Source organism: Pteropus alecto, unplaced genomic scaffold (assembly GCF_000325575.1).
Source record: "Pteropus alecto unplaced genomic scaffold, ASM32557v1 scaffold42, whole genome shotgun sequence".
In the NCBI taxonomy this organism is placed as follows: domain Eukaryota; kingdom Metazoa; phylum Chordata; class Mammalia; order Chiroptera; family Pteropodidae; genus Pteropus; species Pteropus alecto.
Window position 1 is genome coordinate 12,356,581 of NW_006434825.1, and position 24,424 is coordinate 12,381,004.

Here is a 24,424-nt window from a genome sequence, read left to right on the forward strand (position 1 = left end):
TATTATTTATTTAGTTTTCTTTTAGGCGAGGCAACCCTTGGCTGACCTCACAGATTGCAAGGATCTTGTCAATTTATAATCCTTTACTTTTTTATTTTTTATGCCTACAGCACCTGGTCTTCCTAGTTGGTCTCCCATCCAAGTACTAACCAGGCCTGACCCTGCTTAGCTTCTGAGATCAGACGGGATCAGGATCAGGCTTGTTCAGGATAGCATAGCCATAGACTCAACCATAGCTGTTAGTTTTAGTCATTAGGGTAGGTTGTAGTTAACTGGGTGTTCATTATATTGTTATCTTTCCTTTTTGTATATACTTGAGATTATTTCACAAAAAATTAAAATTTTTTAAAGGAAAAACTTCAATTTATTGAGCAACTACTAGATTAAAAAAAGCTTAACATACATTATCTATTTTGATCCTCACCTCACTTTTTTAGTCATCTGCCACCACTCTGCCCTTTTTTACACTCCAGTCGCACTAGCCCTCCTGATGACTTTTTATTTTTTAATTTTTTTAATTTTTTAACGCCTCCAGCACCTGGTATTCCTAGGTGGTTTCTCATCAAAGTACTAACCAGGCCCGACCCTGCTTAGCTTCCGAGATCAAATAAGATTGGGCACGTTCAGGATGGTATGGCTGTAGACCTGATGCCTTTTTAAAAAGCTGGGCACAGCCCTGCCACAGGACTTTTGCACTTGCTGTTCCCGCCACCTGAAATACTCTTTCCTATGAAGAGCATGGTTTCCTCCCTCACTTCTTTAAGTCTTTGCTCAACTATCATCTTTTCAGCAAAGTTTTCCTTAACTAGCTTACCTCCCTTAACCTGCTCTACTTTTTCACCATCGCAGTTGTCACCATCTGGCATATCACATAAATTACTGACTTATTATGTTTGCCATCTGTCTCCCCTGGTAGTATGTAAACTCCATAAGAGCAGGGATTTTTCTCTATTCACTGCCGTATTCCCAATACCTCAAACAACTTGGCGTATAGTATAGACAATACATATCTGCCGAATGAATGAATATATTCCCTGTTACTGCATTACAAATTACCCCAAAACTTAGCAGCTTAAACCATAAACATTTATTCTCTCACATGGTTTTTGAGGATAATGAATCTAAGACGCTTAGCTCAGTAGTTCAAGCTCAGGTTCCCCATGAGGCTGAAGTCAAGCTGTTGGCCTGAGCTGTAGCCATCTCAAGGCTGAACTGGGGCTGCAGAACTCACTTTCCAGCTCATAGACACAGTTGTTGATAGACCACAGTTCCTCACTGGCTGTTGCCTGTGAGCTTTAGTTCCTAGCCACATGGGCCTCTCTCCACAGGGCTGCCTGATGTCAAGGCAGCTGGCTTCCCTCAAAGTAATGAGAGATAAAAAACAGAAGTACTCATGACAGAAGCCACAGTCTTTTTTTACCTAATCACAAAAGTGACATGCCATCTGTGATAGGTAGAACAATGGCCCCCCAAAGATGTCTGTGTCTTAATCCTTAGAACCTGTAAATATGTTACTTTATATTGCAAAGAGACTTTGGAGTAGTAATTAAATTAAGGGTTTTGAGATGAGGGACATTGTCTTGGATTGTCCTCATGGGCCCAGTGTAATCACAAGGGTCCTCATAAGGCAAAGAGGGAGGCAAGACAGTCAGTGACAAAAAAAAAAAAAATGTTAGCAGTGGAAACAGGTTGGATGATGCACTTTGAAGATGGAAGGATGTTGCTGAGGAATGCAGGCAGCCTCTACAAGATAGAAAAGCCAAGAAAACCTTTTCCCCTGGAGTCTCCAGAAGGAGCAGAGCCCTATCAACTACTTGATTTTCTGACCTCCAGAACTACAAGATAATAGATTTGTGCTGTTTTAAACCACTAAGTTAAGTTTGTGGTATTGTGTTACAGCAGCAATAGGAAATGTTTACACCATTACTTCTGCCATATTATTTTGGTGAGAAGTGATTCATTCCACATTCCCAGGGTGTGACTACCAGGACACATAGTTACCGGAAGCACTTTAGAGGCTGCATACCACAATGAATGGTTATTAACCTCTATAGATAGGTAAACTGAAGCTCAGAGGACTGAAGTAACTTGTTTGAGGTCATATGGCTAATAATGGCAGAATCAGTGACAGTCAGAATAAATTCCAAACTCTTGAAAAATAATTACACGTACCTGTCTGATCTGGGGCTTGCCTTCCTCCCTAATCTCCTCAAACACTAAACTTATCCCCACCTGGGGCATTTACACTCCAAAATTGCTCTTCTCTGGGCTGGCTTTTTTTCACCATTCAGGTCTCAGTTCAAATACAAGTATTCCTTGATAATATAATGACTTTTTAATCCAATTTTAGTTTTCATATCTTATTTATTGTCCTTTACTGTCCAGCATCTGTTCCCACTGCTCCTACCCCTCACTCATGAGGACAGAGTCTTTGCTTGCTAATATTCTTTGTTGTATCACCATTGCTGGCACATAATAGGTGCTCAATGAGTATTTGCTGAATGAATGAATGAGTGAGTGAATGAATGAATTCATAGGGAGGTAAAATAGTTAAAAACAATCTCTTCAACTCATTCTTGGGCATCTTGAAATAACAGTTTTTACCTGGCAGTGCTTAAGATTAAAAGAAAGAAGTCACAAGGCCTAGAGCCACAGGATATACTTTTAAAGAAATGAGAGTTTTGATTCTCCAACCACCACCAGGCTTGGCCTGGGGAGATTCACAGGGCTCTGCACTCTGAGAGCCCTCTGTCTCCAGAGAAGGAAGAACACTAGCAGGAGGGGTGAGCAATCCACCAGCACCTTTATTTGAATAATAACTAAACCTTTTCTTCCCAGGCTGGTTCTACTGGTCCCCACACCCTCCCTGCAGGCAAAAACCCTTTTCTATTTAGCCAGGAACCAGAACTCTGCAGACCCTGCTGGTCAACTATAAATTGAATGAGGGTGTTTCAGGCAGTGAGAACAGGACTTGATTAAGGAGGTTGGGTTCTTGTGATCTTGGACAAGGAACCTGTTTTCTCAATCTCTCTCTTATTTAGGAGGAAAGGGAGGAACTTGAGTGCCGAGAACTGGATTAAGCATCTCAGTTCACAGCCCACTCTAATAGTTTCTCTCTGGTTTTATTAATTTACTCACTCACTTTTTTTTTTTTTTTTTTTGTATCCCTACCCTCCACTCCCATTTTCTCCTGCCACCCTGCTTAATACCTTAAATTTGTACACAACTTTGTCAAATATGTAGTGTTGTTTCACATGAATGTGATTTAATTTTTTGATTAAAGGGTATCCTGCTGTAGATCGCATTCTGTTTACTATGCTATCCAGCCTCCAATATGGCCCTCAGTGGATCTCTTGGTATTCACATCTTTGAGCAGTCCCCTCTCATACTGAGTAGAGTTGACCCTACTCAACAAATAGGATATTGCAAGGATAACTGTACAATTTCCAAGACTAGGTGATAAAAAACATTACAAACACCTCCTTGCTCTCTCTTGGATCACTCACTGTAGGAAGAAGCCAGCTGCCATGTTGTGAGACCACTGAAGCAGCAGCCCTAGGGAGAGGTCTAAGAGAAACAGACCTCCTGCCAACAGTTAGCACCAACTTGCCAGCTATGTAAATAAACCATCTTGAATAATTCTCCCTCCTTGGCCAAACTTTCAGATGACTACAGCCTCAGTGACATTTTAACTGCAACCTCATAATAGATCCCAAACCAGAACCACTCAGTCAAGCTGTTCCTGAATTCCTTGTCCACAGATAATAAATGTTTATCTTTGTTTTAAGTCATTAAGTTTTGGGGTAATTTGTTACGCAGCAACAGATAACTGATACTTAATTTTTCATTTAGCTATGTAGTTTGTTGATCTATACAAGTTTCTTTGTGTTTGTCTAGTTCAGAAGTCAGCAAAGTTTCACTGTAAAGAGGTAAATAGTAAATATTTTAGGTTTTGCAGGCCATATGATCTCTGTCACAACTCTGGTGTTGTAGCACAAAAGCAGCCGTAGATAATACACAAACAAATGAGTGTGTCTGTGTTCTAATAAAGCTTTGTGGATGCTGATATTTGAATTTCATATGATTTTCATGTATCACAGATTATTCTTTTGATTTTTTTTTAATGTACAAATCATTCTCAGCTTATGAGCTAAGCTGTATAAAAGTAAGCCACAAGTCAAATTTGGCCCACAGGCCTTGGTTTGTTGACCCCTGGTCTATTTCATTGTTTTGAACTGCTGCGTAATTATTCCATTATATGCTTTCACCACATTTTACATATCTATTCCTCCAGTGAGGGGCATCCAGTTCATCTTCTCCCAGCTACCACAAAAAACAGCTGCAGTGAACACTCTCTGCTGTGTGGGAAGGTCCTTGGGACATTTGCCTAGAAATTGCTGGATCTCAAGATATTAGTCGATACTCACCAGTGGTGCATGAGAGCCCCATTTTCCCCACACCCTACCATCACTTGGTATTATCCAACTTCCTAATTTTGCCAATCTATGTGTTCGTGGCTCTTCTTTGTTTGGCTTTCCCGAATAACTAATGCATTTGAACATCTTTTTGCATACTAACATACATTTAGGTTTCCTCTCTAACTTGCCTATTCATATTCTTCACTCATTTTTCTATTAGATGTTCCTGACTTTTTCTTATTGGGGAGACCTTCTCTTCCTGAGCCTCAGTTTACCCATATGCACCACAGTTATCTACAAGGCTCGCCTGAGATGCCATCCCTGTATCTTTCTATTTTTTTTCCCACCTCCCCGAGGATGCAGCATACTATCTCTGTTTCTGAAATCCCTACAGCCATGTTTCAATAATGTGAAGTTGGCCTGGAGTGGGGTTTTTACCTATTTTAACTAATTTTAGAAATCCTGGTTTTACTTGGGGATTATAACTGAGCCTTCTGGTTCAGGGAGGTTGATTAATAGTCCAGGGCCACCACTGGGGACCATGGGATTGAGCAGATGTTGATGCTGGGTTCCATTAGGAAGAGCTCGGACTGCAAATCAGAATAAGACAGACGATAACACTTCACCTGGTCAAATTGGAAATGATGTTTCTAAATGAGAACACAAGCAAGGCATTGGAGAGAATGAGGCCATCTCTTCCTAGCTGGTGAAAGTGAAACTAGTTCTAAATTTTTTTGAAGGGCAGTTTGACAGTGATGTGCCAAAAGCCTTAAGCACCTGCACGTCCTTTGACTCACCAAATTCCTTTGGAATTTGTCCTTAAGTGGTAATTGGTCAAAAGTAAGGAGAAAAGTATTTGGTGGTGGGGGGAAAAATCACACTTAAATATCCCACTGCAGGGGATGGAATGCTATATGTGTCATAAGAAAGATGTTCTACAAAAGGATTTCTAATGCTGTACTAAGATGCTTATACTTCACTTAACATGAGATCCATGTTATAAAATGGTAGATATAGAATGATCTCACTTTTGTAAGGAAAAAATATATATGAATAAAAAACACTGGGAAATGTATTGAGTGCTTACTCTGTGCCATGCACAGTTTTTAGTGCTCTATAGCTTCATTTAATTCTCATACAACTCTATGAGTAGGTACTATTATAATTCTCATTTTACAGGTAGAGAAACTGAGGTTGGAAAGATGAAATGAGCTCCCAAGGTCACAGATGGTAAGTGATGGAGCTGGGATTTGAACACCAGTGGCTGGCTCCAGAGGCACCCCAAAATATTCCCATGGTCACTCCCATGTTTGTATCTAAAGAGTAAGAGTGGTCCTTACTTCCTTTATCTGTATTTTCTGATTTTTCTACAATTAATTATTTTTACAGAGCATTCACAAAATTTTAAAGACCATCTTCCACCCCAGCCCCATCATAGTGGTTGGTGCCTCTAGAAATGTAAAAGTGGGGGAAGGTGTGAAGGGCGATGCTACAGGGAAAAGAATGAGGAATGGGATGGAGCTTTGCTCACTTCAAACACTACCTCAGGCCCCAAACGCTTTTTCATTTTGTTCTCAAAAATATCAAGGAAATCAAAGGTCATATATCAGCTGTATGAACTTGGATCGGTTCCTCACCCTTTCTGAACCCTTTTCCAGATATGTCATATGGATCAAATTTCTGGAGGAATGTCCTTGTCCCACTTCCCTTCCTTCCCAGCACCCTGAGTGAGGCACAGGGACAGAGAGCCTTGCTCAGTGGTTCTGGGAAGGAAAGGAGGGAGGAGCACAGGCCTGCAGGAGAGGAGGAAGCTGGCATCAGGAATGGCTGGGGGAGTGGCAGAGGAGCAGCAGTTCCTTCCTGTCATATCCTCTCCCCTGGGGCTTTGAGGAATGACTACCCAGTTTTTGGGTATAACTCTGGAAAGGTCTGTGCTGTGGTGAGCGCTGGATAGGGAATCAAAAGACCTGGGTACCACTCAAACCTCACCACTGGTTACCTGTCTTAGAGCAAGTCACTCCCTTCTCTGAGCCTTGATTTTCTCAGCTGCTTAGGGGTTAATGCACGGCTGGTTGTGATAGCATGTAGAAAGGGGCTTTGCAGAAAGCTAAATGACGATGTGCTATATGTCAGGGATCAACAAACTATAGCACACCTCCTGTTTCTTCTTAACAGCTTTATTGAAATGTAATTCACATATAATAATTCACCCATTTACATTGTACACTTCAGCGGGTTTTAGTCTATTCACAGAGTTGTGCAACCATCACCACAATTTTCATTATGCACCAAAGGAATCCCACACTCTTTGGCTATCACTATCACCCCGCATTTCTCACAGCAGTTCAGCCCTACGCAGCAACTCCTCTACTTTCTGTCCCTATAAATTTATTCTGGACATTTTGTATCAATGGAATCATATAATGTACCAGCTTTTGTCAGCCTCCTTCACTTAGCATAGTGTTTTTAAGGCTTTTCCGTGTTGTAGCATATATAAAACTTTCATTCCTTTTTATAGCTGAACAATATTCCATTATATGGATATACCACATTTCGTTCATTCATCCGTTGATGGACATTTGTGTTTTCTACTTTTTGACTATAATGAATAGTGCAGTTAAAACTTTGATGTACATGTATTTTTATTTCTTTGGAGTATAGACTTAGGAGTGGAATTGCTGGGTCAAATAGTAATTATGTTTAACATGTCAAAGCAACACCTGCTTTTATACAGTCTAGGAGCAAAGAATGGTTTTTATGTTTTTAAGTGGTTGGGGAAAAAAATCAAAAGAAGAATAAAATTTTGTAACATGTGAAAATTACATAGAAGTTGACTTTCAGTGTCCACAAAGTTTCATTGAACAGCTACATTCATTCTTTGATGTATTGTCTATGGTGCTTTTGCACCTAATGGCAGAGTTGAGTAGTTGGGAAAGAGATCATATGGCCATACAAAGCCCAAAATATTTACTATCTGGCCTTTTATAGAAAATGTTTGCTAACCCCTGAACTAAGTTTTGGTATTATTATTATTAATTATTGTTTGGTGGGGGCAGCTTGGGCATATACTGCCTCTGGGTTTGTTGGCAACCAAGACTTAAGTCATCAGCCCTCTCTGCTAGGTCCTGGCCTGGCAGCATAAAGGAATGAGAGCTCACATCTGGCCCTGTTTGCTGGATGGAGAAACTGAGTCCTGCAGGAGGGCTCAGGATCATGCAAACTGAGAGGAAGTGAGAGCCTAGCTTTCTTCCACTCCTGGGTGGCCTACCTCCAAACCCCCAGCTAAGAATGGCTGTGAATCATTGATTGCTAGCATTTGCAGAGCACTCCATTTTGTCAGAGCACTTTGATCATCATTAATTAGTCAGAATCTGGCTCCAACTGTGTGTGCCCAATAAAACAAAAACAAATGGCTTTGATGTCTTTGCCCCTAAAACTGGAAGCTTCCATTTGCATTTCAAGGCTTTGTACGGGTAGTAGATTCCTTCTCTCTGCCCATCACCCCATCACCCCTCAAAGACCTAAAACCTATTGTTTTGGCAGAAATCAGGCTTCCTGAAGGAAGGAAGGAAGTCTTGGGGTTGGACCCCCAGCCTTCATAGCTGGTATCTTCTGAGAAGTCACATCCCCTGTCTGATCTCTGGGGTGGTTGTGTGAATTAACCAAATTTATGTTTGTAAAAGTATTCTGAAAGGACTCTCATACACTGCTGGGGGGAAGGCAAAACTGCACAGTCACTTTGGAAAATACTCTGGCAGTTCCTCAAATGATTAAATCTAGACCCAGCAATTCCACTCCTAGGTATATACTCAAGAGAAGTGAAAACATGTGTCCACACAAAAACTTGTACACAAATGTTCATAGCAACATCATTCAAAATAGCCAAAGAATAGAAACAACCCAAATGTCCATCAACTAATGGACAAATAAAATATGACATATCTATACCGTGGAATATTATTCAGCCATAAAAACTAATGAAGTACGATATGTGTTACAATGTGCATGAACCTGAAAACACATGTTCTGTGAAAGAAGCTAGGCACAAAAGGCCACATATTGTATAATCGCATTTATATTAACTGTCCAGAATAGGCAAATCCATAGAGACAGAAAGTAGATTGGTGGTTGCCAGGGGCTGGACAGAGAATAGACAGTGACTATAAATGGACACGAGGTTTCTTTTCAGGGTGAAGGAAATGTTCTAGAATTGATTGTGGTAATGGTTATGCAACTCTGTGAATATACTAAAAACCATTGAATTGCATGTTTTAAATGGATGAATTTTATGCTATATAAGTTATACCTCAATAAAGCTGTTTTTAAAAATGTTCTGAAAACTGTAAAATGATGAGCGCAGTGATATTTACATGCATAATAGATGATCTATCATAATGGATGGAGCTGAGTATTCTGACCTGTCAGTTTAAGGTAGTTCCTAAGACTTTTGAAATCAGAGACATGTGGATATCTTGCTACATACGACCTTGAGCAAGTTATTTAACTCTCTGAGCCTCAGTCTGCCCATCTGTAAAATTGGGACGATAATCTCTGTCTCTTAGGATCATTGTGACAATTAAATGAATATTATAGGAACATGCTGACCTTGGTACTTGACACCTAGTAGGTGCTTGGTAAATGATGATGACTGTTTTCACATAGTGTTACCTGACACCTCCTGGCTAACTCAGGGAGCAAGTCCAGTGCTGTTCCACTCTCTTCAGAAAGAATTGTTTCCAAAACCTGTCTTATCATGATAATTACCTGGATACCTCTTAAAAATACAGCTTCCAGGGCCTCACTTCAGACCCACTGATCAGGCCCTGGAAGCTGTATTTTGAAACTCTTCAGGTGATTCCTATAATCAGGCAATTTTGGAAAATGGGGCTGGTCCAACTTGGCGTTGTTTTGCTTCTTATTTGTACCCTTCCCCACAAACCCTTAAACTTTTGTTGTTTGCCGTTTCACCTTGACTTAGCATTCTTTGCCAAAGTTCCTTCTATTTAAGAGTTCATGCTCTCAGCTTCAGTAATAACACCCAGCACTTGAGTTTCTAATTTCTTCATACTTTAATTCAGGGCAAGGATCGATAACATTAATAATAACAGCAATAGTGAACCTATATGAGTTCAACCCTCTGCAGGGATTTCCTAGGATCCCTCTCCTTTATGTCCTTACGGCAGCCTTGTGAGCAGGTTTAAATAACTTAAATAACTTCCCCAAGGGTTTTAGGAGGGTAAGTGACAGAGTCAGAATTGAAACTCAGTTTTTTATGACCCCAAAGCCTGCCTAATTAACCTTACACTATATAATATTCACTAGTTATCCCAGTTCTTCATATGAGAAAAAGGGACTCAGCAACATCAAGACATCACACAGCAGCTCCTTAACTAACAGGCCAAGGGTGGTTTTTGTGCCGTCCAGTCTAGGGCTTTCTCACCTCGTCATATTGTGACATAAATCCCACTCAGTGACTTTATCAGCAAATACCATACACAAAGAAAAATATTGAATGATTTTTAGGGTCAACTTAATATGTTTTTTTTTTTTACTTCTAGAAAGTATTCTCAATGACTGATAGTAGCGGTTAACATTTATTGATCATTTTCTTTGTGCCAAGCATTGTTTTAAGTGCTGTATTTGGATTAGCACATTTAGATCCTTCAACAATAGATGACTTGGCTACCATCATCATCTTATCATCATCCCCATATCACAGATGGGGAAACTGAGGCACTGAGCTATGAGGCAGTTTGCCTGAGATCACATAACTAACAAGTATTAGATCCAGGATTCAGATCCAGGCAGGGTAGCTTTGAGGCCTGTGCTTTAACCACGATTTTCTGCTTCTTCTTACTTGGGAGGATGTTCATGCAGTGTGGATTATAATATGGAAAAATGGAATACAAGCTACGTGCCCAACAATAGTACACTGACCAGATATATTATGGTGTACTCTTTGGATAAATACCCTGAAGCTATTAAATATGATGCCAGGGAAGAACTATCAATAACATGGAAGTGTTGACAACATTTTAAGTGAAAAAACCAGGTTCAAAAGTGATACTACTCATTGTACAAGTCCACTTATGTAAAGCACAAAATTAGGCAAATCTAATCTCTGTTTTAAAAATCAAGATAGTGGTTACCCTTGAGGATTAAGGACTTGCAGAGGGTACAAGTTTGCTCCTGGGGCAGGTCACATTTGTCCCTTATTTTGGGTGTTGGTAACATGTGTGTAGTGTCACTTATGATCTGTTTGCTTTTCTAATACAGAAATATTGTGTTATACTTCAATGAAAAGTTTAAAAACCTGGCAGTACCATATGATCCTAATTTTAAAAATATGTATGTATACATTTGCATGGAAAAAAAGAATGGAAGGAACCTAAATTGAGGGACATTTTATAAAATAACTGGCTTATATTACAAAAATGTGAAAATCAAGAAAAATAAAGGCTGAGACACTATTCCAATTTAAAGGAGGCTAAAATGATATGACAACTCCATGCAATGCAGAATCTTGGTTTAGATCCTAGATTGGGGGAAAAAAATGCACACACACACACACACACACACACAGACACACACATATACATGGCTGATTGATTAATTTAAATGTGGAGTATAGATTGATGACAACATTGTTGCAATATTGCTTAAATGAGTTTGCTTAAATGAGTTTGCTTAAATGTGCCATGGTTATGGATGGGAATATCTTTGTTCTTAGGAAATACACAATGAAGTATTTAGTGGCTAAAGGGCATAATATCTCCAATTTAATTATTAAATTGTTCAGAAAAATACACACATAAATATTTATATGGAGAGACAAAATGATAAAGCAAATAGTAAACAACTTGTTGACATACGTAAAGGGTTTCTGGGAATTAATTGTACTATTCTTGTAACTTTTCTGTAAGTTTGAAATTATACCAAAATGGCAAATTACCAAAAAGGAAGGTAAGGGAAGACATGTGTAAACTTTTACTCTTCTGAGAATAGTACTAAAATATAAAATTGAGAAAGACAAATACTAATTTTTCAAAAAAGCAATAAAATAGTCATATACTTCTCTGAAAGTGAAAGAAAATGGAGGGGAATACACCAAGCATCAGCTGTGCCCAGGTGGTGCTGTGACTCGCTGGTGACATGCAAGGCCTCTGACACTAGGTAGCTTGAATTTGAATCCAGACTCTGCTATTCACTAGATATGACAACCTGGGCAAGTTACTTACATTCTCTGTGCCCCTGTTTCCACTCCTCCCCTATACAATGGTGATAGCAATGCCTACTCATGGGGTCGTCACATGGGTACACACTGAGGCTCAGTAAATATCAGCCATTATATCTGGTTGGTGGGATTATGGGGGAAACAGTCTATGTATTTTGTTTTTTCTTTTACTTCTATTGAGATATAGTCGACATGTAACATATTAGTTTCAAGTGCACAACAAAATGATTTGATATTTGTACAGACTGTGAAATGGTCACATAATTAGTCTAGTGGACATTCATCACCACATATAGTTACAATTTTTTTTTCTTGTGATGAGAACTTTTAAGATCTGCTGTCTTAGCAACTTTCAAATATACAACGCAGTATTGTTAACTACAGTCACCATGCTGTACATTACATCTCAGGACTTATTTTACAACTGGAAGTTTGTACCTTTCGATCCCCTTCACTCATTTTATCCATCTCTGCAAACCCTGCCTATGGCAACCACCTGTTTTCTGTAGCTATGAGTTTGGGTTTTTTTTTGGATTCCACATATAAGTGAAATCATACAATAATTGTCTTTGTCTGACTTATTTCACTTAGCACAATGCCCTCAATTCATGTATTTTTTAAACTCCATAAAGTGAACACACAGTAGTTTTGTAATCAGAGCAACAACAAAACATTGAATAAAAATGTCATTAACGTTTTTTCAAGGGACAAGGGGAGGCTCCTTTCCAATGGCTCAGCTCTTGCCTCTTGGCCTTCCATCTCTTTCTCTCCTCCCCACTTGCCTCACTCTCGCCCCCTCCCTTCTGCCCACCAGATTGCATTCCTCACTTCTTTTCCCAAAGAACTATAATTAAGCTCTTACTCTGCAATTGCCATTTCATGGCTCCCCATCTGAAATCATGTTCCTGCTCAGCCTGGTTTCCATCTTCTTCTCAGCCTGGGAAAGCAGAGGCAGGATTCAGCAGAGCCCAGGATGGGCCTTATGCTCTAAGAGCGATACGACCTCTATTTGTTGAATATAACCTCTGTGTGTGCCAGGCACACTTTTTTGTGCTCAGCCCCTTCCCTACATTACATTATTTAATCCTCACAACAACCTTGTGAGGAAACTAAAGCTTGAGGAGGTAGAGTAAGTCACCCAAAGTCCTCACAAGTAGTGGCGGAGATGGTATTTGAATCCAGTTTGATCTGGCCTCAAAACGGAGAGGTGGTACTCCTGTTTCCTCAACTGACAAGTATATTCTGAACTCCCCACACCAGGCACCAGTGCTCTCAAAGCTGCATCCTTACCCCTCCCTTTATCCTCACACTTTAAATTATGGCTTTGCAGCTCCTCCATCTAAAAAGTCTATTTCTCCAACCCTTGAATCTGGCCCACCCTTGCTTTGACTAATAGAATGCAGCAGAAATAATAGTCTACCTACTACACCAAGGCACCAAGAAGCCTTGCATTCTTCTGCTCGTTCTCTCAGCATACTGCCTTTGCCATGAAAACAAGCCCAGGCTAGATTGCTGGAGCATCATGACTCAGTCACCAAAAAGCCAGCCAGCTGCTGGATATGTGAATGAAGCCGCCCTAGACCAGCAAGCCATCAGCTGACTTGCTGCCTGACTGTAGATACATGAATGAGCCCAGTAGAGATTAGCCAAGCCTGTTCCGATCAGCAGAACCACCCAAATGACCCACAGACTCATGAGCAATTGCTTCAAGCCACAGAGTTTTGGGATTTTTTTAATTCAGTGATAGCTAACATGAAAGTTGTTGGCGACCAGAGTGAATTCAATGCAGTGGATACGTCAAGAGTATCCAGTAGGGGCTGAAGAAAGAAGGAGCAGTGTGAGCAGAAGCACTTTGGTGAGAGGGAAGCATGCCATGAGGCAGTGGCTCCAGGAAAAAGTGGAGTGGAAGGAGGACTGCTTAGTCTGCTTTTCTAATAGAGATAGTAGAACAGTGTGTTTTTCAAACTCAGTTTTGATTTTTTATTGGGTCAATTCAATGGGTGATGACCAGTACTTAAAAAAAAAAAAAAGATAGAACAATAGAAAACCATAGAGTACATCACACATAGTAAGAGTAAGTATTACTCTCCCCCTCCCTTCTGCCCACCAGATTGCATTCCTCACTTCTCAAGTGTTACATGAAACTTTTGTATCCTGATTTCTAAAACCATAAGTTAGTTTTGCCTGTACTTAAATTTATGTAAATTGACTCTTCTGTGTTTGGATTCTTTCACTCAACATTATATCAGTGAGATTCATCCATGTTACTGCATGTTGCTGTAGCCCGTTCATTCTCATGGCTGTACAGTGTTTCATTGGGTGAATATATCAATTGATTTATCCATTTTACTGTTGATACCCTCGAAGAGGATGCAGTCTTGGCAATGGCTCAACAAATAAATGCAATAATGGCTAGCGAGTGCTTTTTCCATGTTATTATCTGAGTCACCAGGCCCTACTCACCTAGGGTTAAAGATAGAGTTGCCACGATATGTGCAGGACACAGAATAGAGAGGATTTGATTGAGAAGAGATGAGGACATGACCAGAAAGGTATATGTTTCTTCAAGATCCCACAGCTCCCTGGGATTGTTCTTATCCTGCTGTTTACCATGCATCATAGAAAAATGTCTTTTCATCTGTCTGTCTCCCCACTAGATGGTGAAGGAGACTAAGTCTTCTTCATTGCCAAATCCTCATTCCCGAGCCAAGCTTGAGACTGGCACACAGTGGCCACTCAGGAAATGCTTGCTGAATAGGATGAGGTTTGAGTCAGTTCAGGAGAGCCCTCATTGCCAGGCTGAAGAGTTTAGACTCAATACTCAAAAGTAATGGGAGCCTTTGAAGGTTTTTGAGCATGAGGAGGTCATAACCTAAAGAGTATTTTATAGAAATTAACCTCAGCAGCAGCAACAGCAGCAAGGAGGAGCATGTTATGGAGAGAGAGAAACTGCAGGAGGGGTAGGGGTAGGGGGGCTAGTTATAGAAAAGACAGTTAAGAAGCTGTTGCAGACACAAATGAGGACCTAAATTAAGGTTATGGAGCGGGGAACAGAAAAGAAAGGACCAACTTGGGACACATTTCTTTTTTTCAAAATATGAACTATAATCTCACTTTTCTAAAACCATGCATTATTTGTATGTGTTTTAAAATATAACATATGTAAAGAATCTTATAAATCACTAGGCTTGATACTAGTCAGCTGAAGAGGCTTCTGGAGAAGTGGTATTTGTGTGTGTGTGTGTGTGTGTGTGTGTTAAATATAACCATGTATTATTTTTCGACCTTACAAAAAACTCTGTGAGGTAGGATGTTGTTAGTTCCACTCTCCAGATGAAGAAACTGAGGCTCATAGAGAGTTTTAATCACTTTTTCAAGGTCGCACAACCAGTACCACTTCAGCAGGCCTTCCCCAGAGATACTCTGAAGGGATAATCAAGGAGGCTTCATGATTAATTGGATGGGGGAGGGGAAGAGGGGAAGAAGAGAAGAAGGGATTAAAAATGACCAGGACACTTTGAGTTTAACTAAGTGGTAAATAACCAGCAAGTCAAAAGGAAGTGCTGGATTATTGGGGGAAGATTTAAGCCAAAGGAATGAATATATATTGATGGAATTTGGTGCATCAGATTGGGGCTCAGAGGAAAGTTCACAAGTGCATCCTTGTGAAATGTCCCCGCCACTGAGCACCCTCTAGCAATTGAGCATTTTCAAGATAAAAAAGAAATTCAACCTCACATTCCCAGGCAAGTGGTGTGTTCCTCTGCATACTTGGGTCCTTCTGCATCAGCAGCTTGTACTTTCTAGGGCTCTATGTGGCCTGATTGATTGACCAGGCTTAAAAGGCCTGCTGTTGAATTTGAGATCTCAGGCTTCCAGCCTCTATAAGTCATCGACAAATACCAGAAGTCCTGGCATGAATGTGAGGTTATTATTCACCAGAGAAGACATTATAAACCACAAGAACGCAAACCCAGCAGGTAGGAGTGGCCACCTAGCTCACTAGGCACTCAGTGTCCTCATCCATCCAGTCAGCATAATTCATAATTAAATCTGCAGCAGGCAGAAGGTGAACTAGAATGTAAACTGCGTAAACCGTGTTGGGAAAGCACATTGAATGCAATTTAATTTCAAAGTTCTAGAGGTCCAGAACCTGAAATGCTTGTGACATTTCAAGTTGAGGCTACTCCTCCCTACCCTTCACTGGGACCATCCCCCGGAGGGAGATGACCCAAAGGGGAAAAAAAGTTGTTGGGTTACTAGGAGTATTAGTTAGGGTTTTCTGGAGAAACAGATCTAATAGGCTAGAAATAGATATACAGAATGAGATTTATTATGAGGTATTGGCTCAAGCAATTATAGAGGCCAAGAAGTCCCATAATCTGCTGTCTAGAAGCTGGAGACCCAGGAAAGCCAGTGATATAGTTCCAATCCAGACTTGAAGGCCTGAGAAGGGGTCGTGGGTGGGGGCAAAGTTGTAGGTCCCAATTCAAGTACAAGGGCCTAAGCACCAGAAGCACCAATGTTTGAGGGCAGGAAAAGATGGATGTCCCATTCAAGCAAAGAGCAAATTCACCTTTTTTCTGCCTTTTTGTTCTATTTAGGGCTTCAGTGGATTTGATGATGCCACCAGCATTGGTGAGGGTGGGCCTCTTTACTCAGTCTACTGATTCAAATGCTAATCTTCCAGAAGCACCTTCATAGACACATGCAGAAGTAATTGTTTACCAGCTATCTGGGCATCCCTTAGCCCAGTCACATTGACACAAAATTAACTATCATACTAGGTAAGGTGTAGGTTTGGAAAACTGTGGCACTGAAGGGGCTATATGCTCAGGCCCCATGTATGTTTCCAGTTAAATATATCGTGGGGAAAAATAAAATGCCAGCATATGGGTAAAGGATATAAAGAATTCACAAAAGGAAATTTAAACGGTACATAACCATATTACAGGGTCACCATGTTGCACAACTCTAGGGGGCAGCACTCTGTGAATTCTACTCGCAGAGGTGTACATGATGATGGTCTGTAAATGAGGATGCTCAGCTTCTTCCATAATAAGAGAAATGCTAATTAAAACAATAAAGTACTATTTTGCATGTATTGGATTGACAAAGCTCAAAGAGTTGGTAAAATCCTGTTTTGCTAGGAGTATAATTTGGAGGATGTAGTGAATACTGTGGATTGGCTCTCTCAGTCATGATGAAAAGCATCATCACATCAACAGGCTAAAGAAAAAAAATCACATGTTCATATCAATAGATACACAAAAAGCATTTGACAAAATTCAACACCCATTCATGATAAAAATTCTTAGTAAACTAGTAAGAGAAGGGAACTTCCTCAACTGGATAAATATCTACAAAACTCCTGCAGCTAACATCATACTTAATGATAAGAAATTTGAAGCTTTCCCAGTAAGTTCAGGAACAAGGCAAGATGTCCCCTCTTACCACTGCTTTTCTATGTGATACTGGAAATCCTAACTAATGCAATTAAACAAGAAAAGGAAATAAAAAGGATACATTTGGGAAAGAAAAAATAGGGCTCTTTAAAATTGTGCTTTATAATGATTTATTTTCACATTCTAAATGAATACTAACTTTGGCGCCTAATTTTGTACTTGTAATTTTAGGGCAAGGATTCTTAAAGAGGGCCTCTCTGATTATGCATTCTTCAGCCCCCTGAAACCTGGATCTGCCTGTGAGTGAATGAATGAATGAACCCAAGTTTTAGTCCACAAAAATTTATGCAGAAAGAACCCCAAGTCCTCTTCCTTAGAAAGAAGCTCTGGGTCAGATTTACTGTCAGCTGTATACCTGGCATGCTCAGAGAGCAGGCAGATAATAAACACAAATATGAAGCTTTTCACATGTAAATATTAACTCTAAGTTAATAAAGGTAAGGTTTTAGGCACTACCTCTAGGTGAGAAATTAGCTGGAGTGAGAGTGGGGGGCCTGGAAGCAACCTGGTCATTCATTCATTCAATAAATATCTATTGAGCATATGCTATGTGCCAGGCACTGTTCCTCTGAAACAAAACATTTAAAATCTCTGCCCTTCTTGTGCTGTCATGGCAGGGGAGGGGAGAACAATAAACATAGTAAAAAGTAAATTATATATTACGTTAGAAGGTGAGAAGTACTAAGGCAAAAAATAAAAAAGCAGGAGTTGGAAAATAGTGAGTGCAGGGATGCAGCTTTCGATAGTGAGGTCAGGGAAAGGCTCAATGGCAGGAGAGCCAAGATCTGAAGGACGTGAGGGAGGGAGCCCTGTAGCCCTCTGAAGGAGGAGTGTTGCAGACATAGGGAGCAGCATGGACAGGAGTATATACTTGGTGTGCTTGAGGAAAAGTTCAGAGGCCTGAATGTTGAAAAAAAGTGAATGAGGGGGAAATAGGAGAAGAAATCTGAATGGTAATGGGGTCAGATATCATAGGACTTTGTAACCATTGTAAGGACTTTAGCTTTTGCCCTGAGGAGGACAGAAGCTATAGGAAGGTTTTGAGCAGAACAGTGACATGATCTGGCTGCTCTGGGGAGAACAAACTGGGGACAAAGGGAGAAAGCAGGCAGATCAGTGGAGACCGTTAACCATAATCCAGGGTGAAAAGGGGGTGGATTCTGAATACAGAATTTTGAAGATAGAAACAACAAGCGTTGCTGGATTGTGAGAAAAAGTAAAAGAAGGTAGTGGGGATCACCTCGAGGTTTATGGCTGAGTTGTCATTAGTGAGGGGCAGGGGGTGGGGCAGAGACTGCAGTGAGAACAGAAGAAAGATTTACTCTGGAATTGCAGGGGTGAGCCACAGAGGCCAAGGAGGTTCCACTTCCAAAGTAACTGGACCTCTGGTGTGTCAGGATCTGACTCAATCCAGGGTGCAGTTAATATCACATGAATGGAGAACCTGTGATGAAACGATTTTCATCTCATTCACACACTTATAGTTGGTGAATGAAATTACTGTCAACGCATTTTTTTCAGCTGTTTGTTGAAGGGGCTGCTCTTTAGCGTTTCAGGTGTAAAAGGTTGAATTGGACATGGGCAAAGATTATCTTAGAATAAATAATGCTTATATATCATATAAAAAACAAAGTGTGAGAATTGAAAACATGTCTATATAAGAACCTGTATATAAATATTCATAGCGGCATCATTCACAACAGCCCAAATGCCTATCAACGGATGAATGGATAAACAAAATGTGATATATCCACACAATGGAATATTACTTGAAAGTAAAAAAAAAAAAAAAAACAGTAAGTAAGTACTGCTGTATGCTGCATTATGGATAAACCTTGAAAACATTATTCAAAGTGAAAGAAGTCAGTTACTAAAGACCATATATTGTATCATTTCATTTAAATGAAAGATCCAGAATAGGCAACTCTAGACAGAAAGCAGTTTGGTAGTTGCCTGGTAGTGGGGAAGTTTGGGAGGAAATGAGGAATGACTACTAATGGGTACAGAGCTTCTTTCTGGGGTGATGAAAATATTTTAAAATTGATTATGGTGATGGTTGTTCAAGTCTGCAAATATACAAAAAATATTGAATTGTGTACTTTAAATTGGGAACTTGTATGGGAGATGAATTACATCTCAAATAAAGCTGTTATTTTTTAAAAGTACACATCGTGATTTCCCTAAGGGAGCTATTACTGCAGAACACCTCATGTGAGCATGTGTGACAGCCCAACGTTGAGACCAGTCAGGCCACAAATGACTCCAGCCAGTCACGCTTGGCATTGCTCAGTCACGCGCCAGTCACACGGAGCTGTCAGTACTTAATACTGATCATGAGCATTTGGGCTGAAAAAACTAAATGCCCATAACATGTATAGCAGTGGTTAAGGGCACAGGCTCTGCAAGGAGACAAACTTGATTTTAAACCCCAGATCTGTCATATGATCATTGGCAAGTTAGCCTTTCTCAGCCTCAGTTTCCTCATCTGTAAAATAGAGATAATAATACCTTTCTCATAGGATGATTAAGGGGATTAAATGAAATACTATTTATAGAACAAATAGCACAGTGCCTAGAACTGAGTAAAGGATCAGTAAATGATAGCTGGCATCATTACTGATAATGTATAAAAAGCACTGAGCACAGAGCCTCATATATTAGGAAGTGCTCAAAATACAAGAGGAAAAAGTTATACTTTTCACTGGAAAAGTGGTTACAAAATAGAATAAACTTTATAGACAAGGACAGAGAATTTTAATTTTGTTGCTTAAAGACAAAAGTAGGTGACATTGGAAGACTGCTACTTGCCCCACACCTAGCTTTCACCTGGCTCTGTAGCAAATACCCACAGAGCTTAAAGCACTAGGCTCTGCCCTAGAGCCTCTTGGCCACCCCCACATCACCAATGAGCAAATCCAAACTTCCGAAGCTTCTGGGAGAACATTCCAACTAAAAAACTGGAGTTTTTGATTAAGAACCAAGACAGAAACTGACATTGCCCCTTCAAGGCATAATCTGAGACAGGGAGTGAGAAATGGAACTCATAGTAGAAAATAACTTTAATTGGTTATCCCAGGAATGCAGGGGCATTTTAACAGCAGAATATCTATTAATGTAATATACCATATTATCTGGTTAAAGGAGAAAAATGTGATCAGCTGATAAAATTAAATACTCATTTATGGTTAAATATTAGTAAACCAGAATTAGCAATTCCTGTTCCTGATATATATACCCATATTAAACCATATACTTAATTGTGAAAAAAATAGAATGATTCCCAAACCAAGAACAAAGCAAGGATACTGGCTATCATTCTTACTATTTGATATCGTAATGGTAGACATTTGATTTTCAACAGGAGTTTCAAGACCATTCAAAGGAGAACAGAATAGCCTTTTCAACAAATGGTACTGGGACAACTGGACATCCACATGCAAAGGAACGAAGCTGGACCCTTACCTCATACCATATACAAAAACGAACTCAGAATGAATCAAAGACCTAAAACCATACAATTGTTAGAAGAAAACATAGGTGTAAAGCTTCATGGCTTTGGATTAGGCAATGATTTCTTAGATATAACACCAAAAGCATGAGCAAGCAAAAAAATAAATAAATAATTGGATTTCATCAAAATAAATTTTTATGATTTAAAGGATACTATTCAGAATGGGAGAAAATATTTGCATGTCATATATCTGCTAAGGATCTAGCATCCAGGATATATAACAAACTCTTACAACTCAACAATAAAAAGACAAGTAATCCATTTTTAAAATGGACAAAGGATTTGAATAGACATTTCTCCAAAGAAGACATGCAAATGGCAAACAAGCACATAAAAGATGCTCAACATCATTAATCATTAAGGAAACGCAAATCAAAATCGCAATAAAATGCAACTTCACATCCTCTAGGATGGCTATAATTTTTAAAAATGGAAGATAAAAAGTGTTGACAAGGATGTGGAGAAATTGGAAACTTCATGCATTGCTGGTAGAAAAGTAAAATGGTTCAGCTGCTGTGGAAAAGTGGCAATTTCTCAAAAAGTTAAACATAGAATTATCATATGACCGCAATCCACTCTGAAGTATATTCCCAAGAGAACTGAAAACATGTGTTTGTACAAAAACTTGTGCATGAATAGTCATAGCAGCATTATTCATAATAACCAACTGATAAATGGATAAACAAAATGAGGTTATTAATAAAATGAAATATTATTTAGCCATAGAAAGGAACGATGTACTAATACATGCTGCAATGTGGATGAACCTGGAAAACATTATCTTAAGTTAAAATAGCCAGGCACAGAAGACCATATATTGTATGATTCCATTCATATGAAATGTCCAGAACAGGCAAATCTGTAGGAGGTTGCCAGGAGCTACGGAGCAAGGAATGGGGAGTTAAACTAATGGGTAAGAATTCTTTTTGGGTTAATAAAAATGTTCTAGAATTAGATAATGATGATGATTGCACAACCTAAAAACTCTTGAATTCACCACTTTAAAATGGTGAATTTTATGGTATGTGAATTATATATATCTCAATAAAAAATGTTCATGTAATTAAAAAAACTGAAGTTGAAAAATCCAGTTCCAGCAATTCCACTTCTTGGTTCACAGTCTAGGGACAGCATCCCCTCCCTCACACCAAGCACCAAGTATATATAAGGATGCTTATTTTAGTAAATTAAAAATGGCCATAAATTCTTTGCAGTCCCTCACATTAAGAAGTGGGATCGATTTTCCCACTCTTTGAATCTGAGTTAGTCTTGTGTCTTCTTTTTAGCCAACAGAATTCAGCAGAAGCGACTATTGCCGAGTTCTGAGCCTAGGCCTCAAGAAACCTTGCAGCTTTTGCTCTGATTCTCTTAGAACATTTTCACCATTATGTGAAGGAGTCCAACTGGAGAGAGAGGCCCAAACATGCCAGCTGAGGCCATCGTAGGCCATCAGGCCAAGCTGCCAGCTGACTGCAGCCAGTGAGTCCAGGTAAGATCAGAAGAGTCATCTTCTCAACCCACAGATTCATGGGAAATAATAAACTGTTATTGTTTTCAGTCACTTAGTTTTGGGGATGGTTTGTTACCCAACAATAGCTGACTGATATAATACTGAGGCTTTGCTGTACTATCGAAAACTGGGCAGCAACCCAAATGTGGGCTGGATGGTGTAGGAGTAAGGAGTCTGGACTTTGGCCCCAGGCTCGGGCCCCAAATCCCACCCTGCCATTTACCAGCTGTTCAATAATGAGAAATTTATTCAACTTACCCCTATGTCTTCCTAGACCTTTGTGAGAATTCCAGGGGTTTATATACAGAGATGACTTGGAATCATTTTGAGTAGAGAGGACTGCTATTAAATATTGGTTTATTTACATGACCACCAACAAAATGTGGTTCATATATGTGCTGAAGATGATAAAGGAGTAAATTTCATGTATATCAATGCACACAATTCTCAAAAATATATGATTGTGTGGAAGAGCAAGTTGTAGGACTATAACATTTATGTAAAAGTATTTTAAAGGGGAAGGGGACACAAACCACCTCAGAGTGTTAATCTCTTTGAAGGGAAATATGGAAATGGATTTCTAAGTATAAATCAAAAATGTTTTTGCTTTAGTCACAACGTTCTTTTTTCTTATTATTCAAAAAGGACACTAGTTGCATTATTTTTTAGTTATGCATAGAAAAAAGACAAAGCAAAAAGCTAAAATTGGTTAATTTGGTTTGGTGAAGATGTGATAGTTGTTTTCTTCTTCCTTGTTCTTTACATCCATGAGCGCGCGTGCACACACACACACACACTCACACACACTCAAACACCCTCCCAAATTCCTATATTAACTGAATTACAGTGGTTCTGAATCCTTCCTTTTGGGGACCTGGCCTTCTCGGGCCAGCCCTGACACATGTCTTGTTGCAGGCAGGCTCAGCCCGGTGTGCGTAGCACCTGGCACTATGATCCAGGGCCTCCCCAGCGTGGGCCCACCCATGCCCGCAGGTGGCTGTGTTCTTGTCAAAGCTTCAGATCTCAGGCTTTGATCCTCAACGTGCTTGAAGAACATCAACTCATTAGTTTCACTCCTGTGACTATAACGGGGTTCCTCTACTCCTCTGGCAAGAGGCTTGACATTTCTTGCAAGCAGCCAAGGGTAAACTGTGGAGAGGGTAGTTTGTACAGAAAGTGCCTGGAAAAGAGGAAGTGCAATAAAGGTACCTGCCAGAGGCAATTTCCTTGTGGCAGATGCTGAATGGAGGACTTTCTCAGGCTCTTTAAATTTTTAAAGACTTGTTGGTGATGTTTTGTCTTGCTGTCACTATTTTATTGAGGAGGACAGACAATGGCTTTGGTGTCCTTAACTATTGTGTATGAAGGTGTGAAAGCAAAGGCCGCTGCAAGGACCTACAAAATACAGGTTAGGGGGATGGGGGAAATTGGCCATCAGAATTGTTTGCATCTCACACAGAATTGTTCCTGGATTTTCCTGTATGGAAAGTCCCTCTTCTCAGTATTATATCCAAAGGGAATCTTGACGTTCTTTCTGGATTCAGTCTATAGGTTCTAGATCACACACTCTGGAAAATTAGAGTTGAGATAAGACTGGTTTTTAACTCACAAATAACACATATTTTTTGTAGAAAACTAATAGAAAAAAATATATAGGTAAGCCAAAAAGAAAAAGGAAGGATGGAAGAAAGAAGGAAGAAAGGGGGGAAGGAAGGAAGGGAGGGAGGGAGGGAGGGAGGGAGGGAGGGAGGCGGGGAGCACAGAAGGAAGGAGGGAAGGAAGGGAGGGAGGGAGGAAGGAAGGGAGAACCTATACGTACTGGCACTGTATTAAGACACTAGAAATACTGTGAGGAGCAAACTGTAAATTCCATGAGGACACAGCCTTTGTTATGTTTAAAGCCTGGCACTGGCCTCCTTGCTGGAAAATTCTGTATCTTGAGTTGGGTGGTATTATATTGGTAGATACATATGTAAAAATTCATCAAGCTCTACATTTGAGATTTGTGCACTCAACTAAGTGCAAGTTATATCTCAATTAAAAAAAAAAGACATTAACCAATGTCACCATAAAAAAATAAAATAAATTAAAAAGACTAAGAAAAAAAAAGAAAAGACATGTTCTAAGAAGTGTTCCTTAGAGTATAGATCTAATAATTGGTGGTTTAAAATCACATAGAGAAAAAAAATTCTTTTTGATTCTCTTTCAGTCCTTCAAGAAAAAAGTGTCACTTTGACGTTGATATGTCTTTAACAGATAACAATGATTTCTGTTTTAAAACAGATT

The 24,424-nt window shown here is 39.7% G+C and overlaps 1 protein-coding gene and 2 pseudogenes across 2 annotated transcripts in view; 1 reads left to right on the forward strand and 2 right to left on the reverse strand.

The window, feature by feature from the left end:
- The window catches only part of CDH3 (cadherin 3), an 83,796-nt gene that overhangs the window by 7,576 nt on the left and 51,796 nt on the right, over positions 1-24,424 (forward strand). The window contains exons 3-4 of one of the 2 annotated variants that reach the window (XM_015587650.2): positions 5,598-5,648; positions 21,915-22,117. The gene's annotated coding sequence lies outside the window, so the exon portion shown is untranslated. Of the gene's footprint in view, positions 1-5,597; positions 5,649-21,201; positions 21,542-21,914; positions 22,118-24,424 lie in introns of those variants that run through there. The other variant, XM_025045352.1, reaches the window with a different exon arrangement.
- LOC112478287 lies at positions 102-226 on the reverse strand (annotated as a pseudogene).
- Positions 527-645, reverse strand: LOC112478183 (annotated as a pseudogene).